General features: G+C 33.8%; 1 protein-coding gene across 1 annotated transcript in view; it reads left to right on the top strand.

Annotated features, from left to right (window-relative positions):
- The window catches only part of STXBP5L (syntaxin binding protein 5 like), a 406674-nt gene that overhangs the window by 261160 nt on the left and 127615 nt on the right, over positions 1 to 17899 (top strand). The window lies entirely within an intron of this gene.

The raw sequence follows: 17899 nt of genomic DNA, 5'->3' as shown, positions 1-17899 counted from the left end.
ATATACTGTCATCTATATGGTCAGATCTTTGATAAAGTTACCAAGGCTATCCAGTGGGGAAAGGATAGTGTCTCCATCAAGTGATGTTGGGAAAATAGGATTTGCTCATGTAAAAGAATGAAGCTAGATTTACCTTACACCATATACAAAAATCAACTGAAAATGGAAAATCCTAAATGTAAAACCTGAAACTATAATAAACTCCTAAGAAAACATAGGGGAAATTTTCATGACATTGCATTTGGCAATTATATCTTGGATGTGACACCAAAAACACAGGTAACAAAAGCAAAAATAGACAAATGAGACTACCTCAAACTTAAAATCTTCTGTGAAGCAAGGAAACAATCAACAGAGGAGAAAGGCAACCTATAGAATGGGAAAAGTTATTTGCAAAGCATATATCTGATAAGGCTTTAATATTCAGAATATAAAGAACCCTATAGCTCAAGAGGAAAAAAAATCCAGTTAAAGATAGGCAAGAGACTTAAATAGGTATGTCTCCAAAGAAGACTTACAAATGGCTAACAAGCATATGAAAAGTTGCTCAAAATCACTACTTATTAGAGAAATGCAAATGAAAACCACAATATCACTTTATACCTGTTAAGATGGCACTATAAAATAACAACAAAAACAGAAAATAAAAAGTGTTAACAAAGATGAGGAGAAATTGGAAACTCTGTGCACTGGTGGCTGGAATGTAAAATGGTACAGTTGTTATCAAAACAGTATTGTGTATCCTCAATAATGAAAAGTAGAGTTACCTTGTGGTCCAGCAACCCCACTTCTAGCTAGATATTCAAAAGAATTGAAAACAGAATATCAAAGAGATATGTTCATTGCATCATTATTCACAGTAGCATGGAGGTGGAAGCAACCTAAATAACCATCAAAAGATAAATAGGTTTTAAAAAGTATTACATACAGGGATGCCTGGGTGGCTCAGTCAGTTAAGCGGCTGCCTTCAGCTCAGGTTATGATCCCAGGGTCCTGGGATCGAGCCCCGCATTGGGCTCCTTGCTCAGCAGGGAGCCTGCTTCTCCCTCTCTCCCCCTCTGCTTGTGCTGTCAAATAAATAAAATCTTTTTAAAAAAATTATTAAAAAAAAGTATTACATACAATAGAATATTATTCAATTCAGCCTTTTAAAAAAGAAAGAAATTTTGTCATGTTACAACATGGATGAACCATAGGGAAATTATGCTCAGTTAAGCCAATCTCAAAAGGACAAATACTGCATGATTGCCAGCTGAACAGCATGAATTAAAAAACAAAACTAAAGGGAATGCTTTAGATGGAAGGAAAACAATCCCAGATAATTAAAATGCAGAAATAAAATAAGAACATTGGAAAATTACAGTAATAAATTTAAATAAATATTGACTTTTTAAAAGAAAAATAATATGTGTTGGTATAAGTATTAAAATGTTTAGTAATTTTTAATAATATTGCAATGTAGAATGAAAATATAATACACAAAAGGTGGGAGAGGAAAATGGAAATAAAATATTTAACATTTTTGTTTTGTCTGGAAAGATGTAAATTTACCAAGTTAATTTGGGCTCAACTATTTAAGGATCAATTTTGTAATATTTGTGATAACCACCAGAATAATAGTATAATATTATAATACTCAAAAACTAATAAAATGATAATTTTAAATGTGATTAATCCTTAAAAGGACAGAAAGAGAGAGACACAGTGGGTTAGGCAAATAGAAAATAATTGTGAGGTTGGTAGATTTAATCCATATATTTCATTATTTACACTAAATGTAATTTGACTGAATTCTCCACTTATAAGACAAAGACTGCCAGTTTGAATAAAAAACAAAACTGAATTCTAAGCTGCTTACTAGAGACACATTAAATATATGCATAGCAAAAATGTTAAAGTAAATGTATGGAAAATTATACCACGTAAATAATTTAAAATGCTGGTATAGATAACTTCTATCAGTTTTCCATTGCTGCATAACTAATCACCACAAACTTAGCAATTTGAAACTACATCCTCTTATTAACTCAAAGTAATATAGGTCAGGCATTAGGGACTGCATGATTGGGATTTCTACTCAAGGCATCAAGAGAATGAAATCAAGAGTTCAGCCAGGCTCAGTTGTCATTGGAGACTCTGAAGGAAAAGGAATTTGCTTCCAAACGCATTATTTTTGTTGATGGGGCATCTTGGCTCTGTCAGTGAAGGGAGATTCTTGATTTCAACTCAGGTCAGGATCTCAGGGTCGTAAGATCGAGCTCCAGGCTGAGTGTGGAGCCTGATTAAGAGTCTCTCTCTCCCTCTGCCCTCCCCACTTGCGTGCAGCATGCACTTTTTCTCTCTCTCTAAAATGAAGTCAAGAGGTCAGCCAGGTTGGGTTGTCATTAGAGGCTCTGAAGGAAAACAAATTTGCTTCCAAACGCATTCTTTTTGTTGAAAGAAACTAGTTCCTTGTAGGATTAACATCCCCATTTACTTGCTGGCCATCAGTGGGGGCCATCTTAGCTCCCAGAGACTGCATGCATTCCTTGCCATGCGGCTTCCCCATTTTCAAGCCAGGGACAACGCATCTAGTACTTCTTATGTTCAAATCTCAGAATTATTTTTACATTTGACCTCTACACCCTATATTTATAGGGATCATGTGATCAATTCAAGTCCATTCAAAGAGTCTCCCTTCTTAAAGTCTATCATAGGAGTGATATATTCTCTATTACAGTCACAGTCCCAACGATTATACAGGATTATCCTGGGAGACAGGAATTCTGGGGAACATTTTAGAATTCTGCCTGCCACGGTTTACTTTAAAGCAAGAAGTATTACCAAAGGTGAAAAGTACTGTTTCAAAATAAAAGGATGAACCCACCAGGATTTTGAATTCAGAGCCTCAAGAAAAAATTAATAGAAAGGATAGACAATTTTGCGCTAAATGAAAGAAATTATTACAGACCTCTCTCTGCAGCTTATTTAAAAATCATAAAAGAATGCATAATAATTAAGAAGTTTTGAACAGAATAAATCTAACTTAACTGATATATTTAGAACATTATACTCTACAACTCAAGAATGTACTTTTTTTTCAAATGCACATGGGATACAGACCAAGATTGATCATATTCAGGGCCATAATACAAGCACCAATAAATGTCAAAAAATTGTAATTATTATATAGAATGTTCTCTGACCACAGAGGAATTAAACTAGAAATCAATGACAAAAATATATAAAGGAAATAACCTTTCAAAATCAAGCAATTTACCTCCAACTAACGTAGTTGTTAATGAAGAAATCACAATAGAATTTTTTTTAATATCTCAAACAGGAAGATAGTGAAAATACAACATATCATTATTTATGGATACATCTAAATTTATGGTTAGAGGTAAACTTATACCCATAACTGTATGTTAATAAAAAGAAAGACTACAATTCAATGATCTAATTACCTTGAGTTAAAAATATCAAAATTACCCTCCCCAAAATAAGGAAGAAAATAATAATGTTAAGGAAAAAAATTAATGAAATAGAAATGTATAATAGCAAATATCAAAAAAGCTAGAGTTTGTTTATGGAAATAAGTTGGTGAAGTTTTGTTAAGATTGTCAGGAAAAACAGAAGGAACAAACTTAACATCAAGAATGAAAAAGAGGGGCGCCTGCATGGCTTAGTCAGTTAAACGTCTGCCTTTGGCTCAGGTCATGATCCCAGGGTCCGAGGATCAAGTCCCACATCAGGCTCCCTGCTCTGTGAGGGGGGCTGCTTCTCCCTCTGCCCCTTCCAACCCCGCCCCTGTGCTCTCTCTCTCTCTCAAAAGTAAATAAATTAAAAAAAAAAAGAATGAAAAAGAGGTTCACTACTGTTTACCATCAATTAAAATATAGGATAGTTATGATCAACTCTATAGTAGTAAAATTTAAGAGATAATACTATAAAAATACAACTTAACATATCTGGCTCTAGAAGAAACAGAAAATATGAATATCCATATATCTATTAAAAGAATTGAGTTAAAATTAAAAACCTTTCACATAGACAACCCTGGGCCCAGATATCGTCATTGGGAATTTGTCTAAACATTTAAAAAAGAATACTGTCAGGGCGCTGAGCTGGCTCACTCAGTGCAGTATGCAACTCTTGATCTCAGGGTCATGAGTTCAAGCCCCACACTGGGCATAGAGCTTACTTAAAAATAAAAAAATAAAGAATACTACAAATCTTTCGGGAAAACCTTTTAGAGAATAGAAGGAATATTTTTTTCTTGAAAGAGGGAATATTTTATTATTTTATGAGGCCAGTATATTTTTTATACCAAAACCCAACAAGCACATCACAAGAAAGGAGATTTATAGCCAATCTCTTTTATGAATATAGATGCAAGACTACTAAGTAAAATGTTAGCCAATAAAATTTAGTGATATATGAAAAGGGTGATATCTCAGAAGCAAGTCAACTTTAGACCAGGAATGCAATCCTGGTTTAACTTAAAAAAAAAAAAAAAGAAAAAAAAATACCCTATCAATGTAATTTACCACATTAAGTCAGTCAGTTGGAAAAATCTCATGATCATATCATTAAATGAGAATATGATTAAATTCCTCATCTATTCATGATAAAATCACCTAGCAAGCTAGGAATATAGGGGAAATTCTATAGTCTGAAAGGGATTTCTATTTAAAAAAAAAAACTGAAGCAAATATTGTACTTATTGGTGAAATGTTAAAGTTTTACTTCTGTTGAAAATAAGACAAGCATGCCTTCCATCACACCTAGTACACAACAATAAACTTGTAGACCTATCCAGTTCAGTAGGGCAAAAAATGGAAAGAAAAAATATAAAGATTGAAAAGGAAGATATAAACTTAATACTCAGAGACAGTATGATTATGTATATGGAAAGTGAAAAATAATGTACAAATAAACTATTTTAATTAATTTGAATATGTAGCAAGTCACTGGAAACATCAATATGCAAAATTCAACTGTATTTTATATACTAGCAGAATTACAAAATAAAAAATACAAAGTTATTCAATTTAAAATAAGATAAAAAAAATCACATAATCTAGAAGTAATCCTAACAAAAGATATGTAAGATCTCTATAATTAAAATTGTGAAACAAATTTATGGAGAGATATACCATAATCATTAATTTTACTCAGTATTGTAAGGATATCAATTTTTTCCCAATTTGATCTGAAGATTTAATGTAATCCTGATAAAAGAATATCAGCAGCAATATTTTTGGAAGGAATTAATGAGCTAATTGTAAAATTTGTTTAGAAATATAAAGAGCAATAAGAAAATAATATGGCAAAAAGAACGAAGTGAGAAATTAACTTAGTAGAGAAATTGAGGAAGATGGCCACAGAATAGGAGTACCCTAGGCTATGGCTTGTCCCACAAATAGAACTAGATAACTATCAAATCATCCTAAATACCCCAGAAATTGACCTGAAGACTGACAGAACAAACCACAACTAAAGTGAAAGAAGAGGCCACATCAAAGAAGGTGGGAAGTGCAAAGACATGGTTTAGGTGAGAAACAGTGCTGCCTGCGGTGGAGGGAAGAGAGTCATGGTCAAAGAGAAGAGCAAGAGATGGGAGCACACAGGGGAATACACAAGGAGAACAACTCTCTATAGCCATTGGCTTAGAAAGCAAGAAGAGCTGAATCAATTTCATGAGTTCTTACAACCAGTGGGGCTTAAAGCCAGGAGTTTTAAAAGTCAGTGGGCTTGGCTGGGATAGAGCCCAGAGGGCACTGTGCTCGTGCTGGAGAGAAGGCAGGAAAACAACTTGGGGGCATATGGCATTGAAACAACAATCTGCTGAAGGGCACCTGGGGCACATAGTGGGGAGATTATTTGCTATTCTCAGAACATGACCCTGTGTGGTAGACACCTCTCTGGGAACAAAGGAGCTGGCTGGCCACCATTTCCCTCCTCTACCCCTCAACATAAACACAGCCACCTGCAGGAAGCAGCACAGCACAGACACTATCTGCCGAACTTGTTTCTCAGTGGAACTGCGCTTATCAGTCATACTTACTTCAGTTCTAGTGTGGTGGACTCCTCCCCCCAGAAGACCAGCACAAACTCGTGCCCACACCATGTCTCCTGGCCAGAGAGTTTTGTGGGGCCTCAGTTCCAAAACAGGTGGTGATCTCATTTCACAAGCAGACTAAATTAAACCTAGTTAAAACTCACCACATTCAGACAAGGGCCCAAACACTGCTCACAACAGGCAAGGAGAGCCTCTGCAGATGACTGGCCTGAAGGATAGAGCAGCCAGAACACAACAGCACAGGGCATGTAACACACGCTGGAGGCACTCCCTGAAGCACCAGGCCCTGGGCATTACACAACCTCTTCTTTAAAAAGCCATTACTTTCATGGAGCAGAAGAGATAACTGGCATTTCTAACACACAGAGGAAAGCAGAGACTTTGACAAAATGAGAAGATGGAGGAATTTATCCCAAATGAAAGAACAAGGTAAGGCCATGTCCAGAGATCTAAGTGAAACAAATATAAGTAACATGCCTGATGGAGAATTTAAAGCAATGATTATAAGGATACTCACTGGGCTTGAGAAAAGAATGAAGGACATCAGTGAGACCTCTACCACAGAGATAAAAGAGTTGAAAAAGAATCAGAGATGAAGAGTGCAACAAATAAGATTAGAAACCTTGATGCAATGAACAGCAGGCTGGAAGAAGCAGAAGAACAAATTAGTGACCTAGAAGACAAATTATAGAAAGCAATGAGGCTGAACGAGAGAGAGAGAGAGAGAGAGAGAGAGAGAGAGAGAGAGAGAGAGAGAGAATTATGCAAAATGAGAATAGATAAAGGAACTCAGTGACTCCATCAAATGTAATAACATTCGTATTATAGGAGTCCCAGAAGAAGAAAAGAGAAAAAAGAAAGCAGAAAATTTATTTGAAGAAATAATAGCTGAAAAGTTCCCTAATCTGGGGAAGGAACAGACATCCAGATCCAAGAGGCACAGAGAACTCCCATCATAATCAACAAAAGCAGGCCCACACCAAGACAAATTATAATTAAATTTGTAAAATATAGTGATAAAGAAATCTTAAAAGCAGCAAGACAAAAGACGTCATTAACTTATAAGGGAAAACCCATAAGGCTAACAGCAGATTTTTCAACAGACACTTGAAAAGCCAGAGGGAGTGGTATAATATATTCAAAGTGCTGAATGGGAAAAATCTGCAGCTAAGAATACTCTCTCCAGGTTGCCTCAGTGGCTCAGTTGTTTGAACATCTGCCTTTTGATTTTGGCTTAGGTTATGATCAGGGTCATGAAATCAAGCCCTGTGTTGGGCTCCACTCAGCATGGAGTCTGCTTGTCCCTCTCACTCTGCTACTCCCCCAGCCCGCTCAAATAAATAAATAAATAAATAAATAAATAAATAAATAAATAAAATCTTAAAAAAAAAAAAAAGAGTACACTATCTGGTAAAGCTATCATTCAGAAGACAATGAGAGATAAAAAAATTTCCCAAACAAAAACTAAGGGAGTTCATGACCAATAAAACAGCCCTGCAAGAAATATTAAAGGGGACTCTGAGTGAAAAGGAGAGACCAAAAATGACAGTATAAAGGCAGGAAACATAAGAGCAGTAAATAAATATTTCTGTAAAAAAAATTCGTCTAGGAACTCACAAAAAATGATGTAAAATATAATAACATATACCTAAAATGTGGGGGGAGGGGGAAGGGAGAAAAGAATGGGTTCAAACTTAAAAGACCATCAACTTAATATAGACTGCTATATGTAGAAGAGTTTATATACAAACCTACTTATAACCATATTTCAGAAATTAATAAACATGCAAAGGTTAAAATAAGAAATCCAGATATATCAGAAAATCAGCAAAATATGAAAGATAGAAAGATAAGAAAGGATCAGAGAAAAATCTCCAGAAACAACTACAAAATAAGTAATAAAATGGCAATAAATACATATCTATCAATAATTACTTTGGATGTAAATGGAACAAATGCTGCAATTAAAAGATAAACGGTGTAAAAATGGATTTCAAAAAAACAAGACCCCATATATATGCTCCTACAAGAGACTCATTTTAGACCTAAAGACACTTGCAGATTGAATGTGGGAGGATGGAGAAACATTTATCATACAAATGGTTGTCAAAAGAAAGCCAGATTAAGGGCGCCTGGGTGGCTCAGTTGGTTAAGTGACTGCTTTCGGCTCAGGTCATGATCCTGGAGTCCCTGGATTGAGTCCCGCATTAGGCCCCCTGCTTGGCAAGGAGTCTGCTTCTCCCTCTGACCCTCTCCCCTCTCATGTGCTCTCTCTCTCATTCTCTCTTTCTCAAATAAATAAATAAAATCTTAAAAAAAAAAAAGAAAGCCAGATTAACAATACAATATATCAGACAAACTGGACTTCAAAACAAAGTACTGTAACAAGGGACAAAAAAAGGAAGGACACTACGTAATAATAAAGGGGACAATTCAACAAAAATATAGAACAGTTGTAAATATTTATGCACCCAACATGGGAGCACCTAAGTACATAAAACAATAACAAACATAAAGGAACTAATCAATAATAATACAATAATAGGGGATTTTAACACCCCACTTATGTCAATGGACAGATAACCCAAATAGAAAATCAGTAAGAAAACAATGGCTTTAAATGACACCCTTGACCAGATAGACTTAATAGATATATTCAGAATATTCCTTCCTAAAATAGGAGAATACACATTCTTTTCAAGTGCACATGGAAAATTCTCCAGAATAAACTACATATTAGGCCACAAAACAGGTCTCAACTAATACAAGAAGATTGAAGTCATACCATGCATCTTTTCTGATCACAACTCTGTGAAACTAGAAGACATCACAGAAAAAATCTGGAACAACCACAAATACATGGAAATTAAATGACATGCTACTAAACAATGAATGGATCAACCAGGATATAAAAGAAGAAATTAAAAAATACATGGAAACAAATGAAAATGTAAACACAGTGGTCCAAAACTTTTGAGATAAAGCAAAACCAATCATAGGAGAGAAATTTATAGCAATATAGTCCTACCTTAAGAGGCAAGAAAAATCTCAAGTAAACAACTTAACCTTACACCTAAAGGAGCTAGAAAAAGAATAACAAATGAAGCCTAAGATGTCAGAAGGAAAGAAATAATAATGATTAGAACAGAAATAAATGATGCAGAAACTAAAAAATAATAGAACAGTTCAATGAATCCAGGAGCTGGTTCTTTGAAAAAGTTAATAAAATTGGTAAACCTCTAGCTAGAATCATTAAAAAGAGAAAGGACCCAAATAAATAAAATTGCAAATGAGAGAGAAGAAATAAAAACCAATACTACAGAAATACAAATAATTAGAATATTGTGAAAAACTATATGCCAACAAATTAGACAACCTAGAAGAAATGGATAAATTTCTAGATACATATAAACTACCAAAACTGAAATAGGAAGAAATATAAAACTGGAACAGACCAATAACCAGCAAAGAAATTGAATCAGTAATCATACCCCCCCCCAAAACAAACATCCAGGACCAGATGGATTCACAGGGGAATTTTACCAGGCACTTAAAGAGTTAATACCTATTCTCAAACTATTGCAAAAAATAGAAGTGGAAGAAAAACTTCAAAATTCATTCTATGAGGCCAGCATTAACCTCATTCCAAAACCAGATAAAGACACCACACACACACACACACACACACACACACACACACACACACACACACACACACAAAACCAACAAAGAACTACAGAACAATATCTCTGATGTCCATAGATACAGAAATCCTCAACAAAATACTAACAAACAGAATCCAACAGTGCATTTAAAAAATCGTTCACCACAATCAAGTGGGATTTATTCCTGAGATGCAAGAGTGTTTCAATATTTGCAAATCAATCAACATGATATATCACATTAATAAAAGAAAGGATAAGAACCATATGATCATTTCAATAGATGCAGAAACAGTGTTTGACAAAGTACAACATCCATTCATGATAAAAACCCTCAACACAGTAGGGACAACAACATACCTCAACATCATAAAGGCCATATACGAAAAACCCACAGCTAGTGTAATCCTCAATTGGAAAAACTGAGAGCTTTCCCCTAAGATCAGGAACAAGACAAGGATGTCCACTTTGACCACTTTTATTCAACATAATATTAGAAGTCGTAGCCACAACAATCAGACAAGAAAAAAAAAAAGGCATCCAAATAGGCAAGAAGAAGTAAAACTTTTACTATTTGCAGATGGTGTGATACTATATCTAGAAAACCCAAAAGACTCCACCAGAAAACTGCTAGGACTGATACACAAATTCAGTAAAGTCCCAGGATACAGATCAAACTATAGAGATCTATTGCATTTCTATACACCATTAATGAAGCAGCAGAAAGAGAAAGTAAGGAATCAATCCCATTTTCAATTGCACCAAAAATAATAAAATACCTAGGAACAAACATAACCAAAGCAGTGAAAGTCCTGTATTCTTAAAACTATAAAATACTGATTAAAAAAATTGAAGATTACACAAACAAATGGAAAGATGTTCCATGCTCATGGATTGGAAGAACAAATTTTGTTCATGTGTCTATACTACCCAAAGCAATTTACACATTTAAAGCCACTCTATCAAAATACCACCAGCATTTTTTACAAAGCTAGAAAAAACAATCCGAAAATTTGTATGAAACCACAAAAGACCCCAAATAGCCAAAGCAACTTTGAGAATGAAAAACAAAGGTGGAGGCATCACATTTCCAGACTTTTAGTTACATTACAAAGCTTTAGTAATCAAAATTATATGGTACTGACACAGAAATAGACACATAGATCAATGAAACAATAGAAAATCTATAAATAAACCCAGTTATATGGTCAAGTAATCTTTGAAAAAGGAGGAAAGAATATACCATAGGAAAAAGACAGTCTCTTCAACAAATGGCATTGGGAAAACTGAATAGCTACGTTGAAAAGAATGAAAGTGGACCACTTTCTTATACCATTCACAAAACTAAACTCAAAATGGATTAAAGACCTAAATATGAGACCCAAAACCATAAAAATGCTAGAAGAGAACACAAGCAATAACTTCTTTGACATTCACCATAGCAACTTCTTTCTAGATATTTCTCCTGAGGCAATAAACTACTGGGACTACATCAAAATAAAAAGCTTCTGCACAGTGAAGGAGACAGTCAACAAAACTAAAAAGAAAGTTATGGAATAGAAGATATTTGCAAATGATGTATCTGATAAAGGGCTAGTATCCAAAATAGATTAAGAATGTATACAACCCAACACCCAAAAAATCCCAAATAATCCAATTAAAAAATGGGCAGAAGACACGAATAGTCATTTTTCCAAAGAAGACATACAGATGGCCAACAGACATATGAAAACATGCTCAATATCACTCATCATCAGGGAAATGTAAATCAAAACTACAATGAGATATTACCTCACACCTGTCAGAATGGCTAAAATCAACAACACAAGAAACAATGGATCTTGGTGAGGATGTGGAGAAAGGGGAACATTGTTGCATTGTTGATAGGAATGCAAACTGGTGCAGCCACTGTAAAAAACAGCATGGAGGTTTCTCAAAAAGTTAAAAATAGAACTACTTCACAATCTAGCAATTACAGATCAAGATATTTATCCAAATAGAAAAATACTAATCCAAAGTGAATTAATTGATGTTTGTAGCAGTAATTAATTGATGTTTATTATCTACAATAGCCAAATGATGGAAACAGCCCAAATGTCCATCAACTGATGAATGTATATGGAAGATGTGGTGTATATATATATATACACACACAATGGAATATTTCTCAGTCATAGAAAAAATGAAATCTTGCCATTTGCAATGACATGGGTGGAACTAGAGAGTATTAGGCTAAGTGAAGTAAGTCAGAGAAAGGCAAATACCATATGATTTCACTTATATGTGCAATATAAGAAACAAAAACAAGCAAAGGGAAAAGAGAGAGAGGGGCAAACAAAGAAATAGACTCTTAGGGGTATCCGGGTGACTCAGTCAGTTAAGCATCTGCCTTTAGCTCAGGTCATGATCCCAGAGTCCCGGATCAAGCCCCGCATCAGGCTCCCTGCTCAGCAGGAAGTCTGCTTTTCCCTCTGACCCTCCCCGACCATGCTCTCTCTCACTCTCTGTCAAATAAATAAAATATTTTTAAAAAATTAAAGAAATAGACTCTTAACTATGGAGAACAAACTGATGGTAACCAGAAGGGAGGTGGTTTAAATAGGTAATGGAAATTAAGGAGTGCACTTGTGATTAGCACCTGGTGATGTATGAAAGTGTTGATTCACTATATTGTACACCTGAAACTAATATTATACTGTATGTTGACTAATTGGAATTTTAAAACTAAAAAAAATTATAAGACATTCAGAGTTATTATAAAACTATAATGATTAAGATGTGTGTTGATGGCAGAACTATAGACTGCCAGACAAAACTGAATAAAAGAGAGAGTCCAGAAACATCTGTCATATATAGAGAGAATTGATTCTTTATGAACATGACTCTGCAAAGCAGTGAGGAAGAAATCTTTTAAATGAATTATTCTGGTTAATTGGATATTCATATGGAATCTTTTTTTACCAAACCTCATACTAAAAATTTATTTCAGGTAAATTATAGATTCAAATATTTCAAGAAAACAATAAAGCTTCAGGAGGAAAATAGAGGAGAATATTTTCTTTATGTTTGGAAAATTTCATAAAGAAAATATAATTAGCACTAATCAGAGAGGGAAAAAATTACAAATCAGATTACATTAAAATTAAGAACTTTTCTTCCTCAAAAGACACCATTAAGACACTGAAAGTACAAGTCACAGGAAAATATTTTTACATCATCTGTAAACAATGAAGTGCTTATATCACATATATATAAATAATTTTGACAAATATATGAAAAAGAGACAGTCAACTCAATAGAAAAAAAAAAACTGGCTAACAGACCTAACAAAAGAAGTAACCAAATAGTCATAAGCATGTGAAAAGGTGTTCATTACTCAACAGAGTAAATTCAAACCACAATGAGATAACATTGCACATACTCATCAGAAAGGATAAAATTTTTAAAAGACTGTCCATATCTTTTTCTGATGTGCAACAGCTAGAACTCTTTTGTGGAATAGTTAGCCTCTTTGGAAAATTCTTTGGCAGCATTTACTAACTCTTGGAAGCACTAATTTCACTCCCACATATATATTTAATAAAGTACATAATTGCCCCAAAATAGTGGTATCAAGGATTTTCAGAGGCACATAATTTGTAATAGTACTAAAATAGAAACAACTTAAATGTTTAACAACACTAGAATGGATAAATATGCTGTGGTGTATTCATACAGTGTATTCATTCATACAATTCTATACAGCAATAATTTTTTAATCTATTGCTTCACACAGTGCACAAATCAATTTGACATTATGACATGTATTATAGTAATCCATATTATTGACTAAAAGAAACTAAACTCAAAATAATTGGTTCCACTTACAGATTTCAAAAACTAGTAAAACTGATATAGCGTGTTAAAAGACAATAGTGGCTACTATTGGGGAAGATAAAGGAATAGCGATTGGAAAGGAGAAGGAAAGTGTTTTGGTTGATATTCTATTTTTTAATCTGAGTGATTATACAGATATATTCTTTTTGACTATTCATTGTGGTATAATTTCATGATTCGTGCTGTGTGTTATAGTTAAGTAAAAAAAGTTACTTCAAAATATCAGGAAGTTACATTACTGAAAATGTCAGAGTAGGACTGGTTTCTCCACTAAATGATTATTAAGCTGGCAAAAACAGAATAATTTTTTTCAGAACTCTAGAATCTAACAGAAAATTTATAACAACCAAGGGAATGCTTAATGAAAAAAGAAGTTGCTATAAAATAAATAAGTCATGGGGATGTAATGTATAGCATGGTGAGTATAACTTATAATACTGTATTGTATATTTGAAAGTTTCTAAAAGAGTAGATCTTCAAAGTTCTCACCACAAGAAAAAAATATTTGTAACCATGTATGGTGATGGATGTTAACTAGACATCTGGTGATTATTTTACAAAATGTACAAATACCTAATTATGTGGTATACCTGAAACATACAATGTTAAATGTCTACTATATCTCATTTCTTTAAAAAGTGCTGAATTTTGGTAAGAGAGCATATGTGGTATTTTACCTTAACCCATTTACAGTCTACCACTCCCCACCTCAGTGGTGGCCATGAAGATAGCAGCCTGCATTCCTCTTACATAGTTTTTTGGTGCCAGAAAGAGTAATAAATACAGACCTTATTCTCAAAGAATTGTATTTTTACTTGCCCTTTGTTTTTACCTGTTGGTGCCTCCCTGAAAAATTAGCTCAAGGGCTTACCTTTGTTTTCCCTGCCTCAGAGCTTTCCCAGGGCTAAAGTGGCTTCCTGGAAGGCATTTGTCTGAGTAATTAAAGGCAGATGTACAAGTTGCAGCTCACCTGGGGTAGGGGATAAGAGCAGGGGCAAACAATGGATAGTTTGTACTCTTGGAAAGAATAGGCTGTATGAAAAAATACATTAGGGAACAAAGGCTTTGTAAAGCTCCCACATACACTGCAAAATCTAGATGTCCACATGCATGCCTACAGCTGGACACATGCTAAGAAAATACCTGAGAAGATTCTAGGATTTCCCCTCTAGATGAACTTTAGGCACCATGCAAACAGGAAGTGAAGGCTAATGCAGAGTTGGAAATAACCTGGCTTGCATTGCAGCAGTTTCCTAACACAGAATCAACTTGCTAAGACAAGGAGATGGTTTATTATTGTTGCTATTGTTATTGTTGCTATTATTGTTTGGCTATAGTCATTTAATGAAATTGCTGTCAAATCACTAGCTGACCGGTAAGCTAATGGAGCAGAGATTTCAGAAGCAACACATAATGAAGAATACAATCTTTTAAAAAACTTTACATAGTGACTTTTCTAAACAACAAAAACTTATAATAAGCATCAGCAGAAGAACTTGGGAAGGGGTAGAATCCAATTTTCAGTTTCCTCATTAATAATCAAAAGTCCAGTTTTCAACAACAAAATACAAGGCATATAAAGAAATAAGAAATCATGGCCCATTCAGAGGGGAAAAAAAGAATTTAATTGAAATGTACCTGAGGAAGCCAAGACATTTTACTTATGAAGACTTTAAATCAACTGTCTTAAATAACCCTAAAGAGCTAAGAGAAACCATGAACAAAAATTTAATAAATTTATTATAAAATTATAAATTATAAAATTTAAATTTTAAATAAACTTATCCTAAAATTGATGAAATTGCAAGTGACCGCAAATAGTCAAAATAATCTTGAAAAAGAAAGTTGAAGGACTCACACTTCCCAATTGTAAAATTCCCTCCACAGCTACGGTGATCAAGACTGTGTGGTAATGTCATAAGATTAGAGATATAATTTAATGAAAAAATCATACATCTATGACTGATTTTTTATAAGTCTGCCAAGACCATTTAATGGGAGAAAGGATAATCTCATCAACAAATGTTGCTAGGAGAACTGGATATCCACATACAAAAGAATAAAGCTAGACCCTCTCCCAAATCTGTAAAGTTAGCACACTCAACCCCCAAAAAACCAAATGATCCAGTTAAGAAATAGAAGACATGAATAGACATTTTTCCAAAGAAGACATCCAGATGGCTAACAGACACATGAAAAGATGCTCAACATCACTCCTCATTAGGAAAATACAAATCAAAACCACAATGAGGTACCACCTCACACCTTTCAGATGGCTAAAATTAACACAGGAAACATCAGATGTTGGTGAGGATGCAACAATAGGGAACTGCTCTTACACTGTTGGGGGGAATGAAAACTGGTGCAGCCACTGTGGAAAACAGTATGGAGGTTCCTCAAAAAGTTAAAAATAAAACTACCCTAAGACTCAGCAATTGCAATATTTACCCAAAGGATACCAAAATACTGATTCATAGGGATACATGCACCCTGAAGTTTATACCAGAATTATCAACAATAGCCAAATTATGAAAAGAGCCCAAATGTCCATTGACTGATGAATGGATAAAGATGATGTGGTGTATATATATATATATCATGGACTATTACTCGGCTATAAAAAAGAATGAAATCTTGCCATTTGCATCGATGTTGATGGAGCAAGAGTGTATTATGCTAAGTGAAATAAGTCAGAAAAAGACAAATACCATATGATTTCACTCATATGTGGAATTTAAGAAACAAAACAGATGAACATAGGGGGAGGGGAAAAAATGAGAGGAAGGCAAACCATAAGAGAGACTGTTAATATAGAGAACAAACTGAGAGTTGCTGGAGGGAAGGTTGCAGGGGGGAATGGGCTTGATGGGTGATAAGTATTAAGGAGGGCACTGAGTTTTATATGTAAGCGATCACTAAAATCTTCTGAAACTAATACTACACTCTGTGTTAACTAACTAGAATTTAAGTAAAAACTTGAAAGAAGAAAATAAAGTTAGACTCCTACACCATGCCATATACAAAAATTAACTGAAATATGATGAAAGATTTGAATTAATGGCTAAAGCTATAAAGTTCAAAGAGAAAACAAAGGGGTAATATCTCATGACCTTGATTATGGCAAAAGTTTCTTAGATATTATACCAAAAGCATAAATAACAAAAGAAAAAATAGATAAAATTGTCTTCATCATCAGGTGAAAAGACAACACTGAGTTGGAGAAAATTTTCAAATCATATCTGAGAGGGTTTAGTATTCATAATATATAAATAATTCTTAGAGCTCAACAACAGAAAGACAAACACTTCTTTTAAGTGAGCAAAGAACTTGTGTAGACTTTTTCAAAAAAGTCTACAAAATGGGTAACAAGCACATGAAAATATGCTTAACATCATTAGTCATTGATGAAGTGAAAATTAAAGCCACAATTATGTGTACCACTTCATATCCACTAGGATGGCTAAAATTTTTTTAAAGAGGAAAATAACAAGTGTTGACCAGGATATGGATTAATTAGAACTACATACATTGCTAGTGGGAATGTAAAATGGTGAGGCTGATAAGGAAAATTGTTTGGCAATTTCTCAAAAAGCTAAACAATTATTATATAACCAAGCACTTCTACTTTTAGGTATATACAAAACTTGTACATGAATGCTCATAGAAGCATTATTCACAACAGCCAAAAGCTAGAAACAAAGGCTTTTTTTGTTTTTATTGAGATGATCATATGGTTTTTCTTCCTTAATCTGTCAGTATGATGAATAACAATATGGTGATTGATTTTTTTAATGTTTAACTACTCTTGCATTCCTAGGATGAACTGCAACTTAGTCATGATTTATTATCCTTTCTATGTTTTTTATTTGATTTGCTAATATTTTATTGACAATTTTTATACCTGTGCTTGAGGAATAAAGTTTTGTAATTCTCTTTTTTGGTTTTGGTGTCAGGTTAAAGCTGAACTAATAAAATGTGGGAATTATTCTATCCTTTTTATTTCTAGATTAGTTATTATAGAATTACAATTATGTTATTGCCAAATAATGATACAACTCTAGATAGCTTTAAGGATTTGCTTTTCATATTTTGAAGCTTAACTTTAACTTCACTATGATATTGACTTCAAAATTATTTTAATGTAATCAAAATTAAGTCTAGTATTTTTTATTAAGAGTAAACAATTTTATATAAAAATATATTGCTCATGCAAGCCAGTTTTCATTGTTCTCTATTCAACATGAAATCTTTTTACAGTAAAATCTATTGTTCTTTTTTAAATTTAAGATTTTAGTGC

Source organism: Zalophus californianus, chromosome 1, assembly GCF_009762305.2.
Source record: "Zalophus californianus isolate mZalCal1 chromosome 1, mZalCal1.pri.v2, whole genome shotgun sequence".
Lineage (NCBI taxonomy): Eukaryota > Metazoa > Chordata > Mammalia > Carnivora > Otariidae > Zalophus > Zalophus californianus.
Note: the sequence above shows the minus strand (reverse complement) of the source record. Positions and strands in the feature narration are given on the sequence as shown.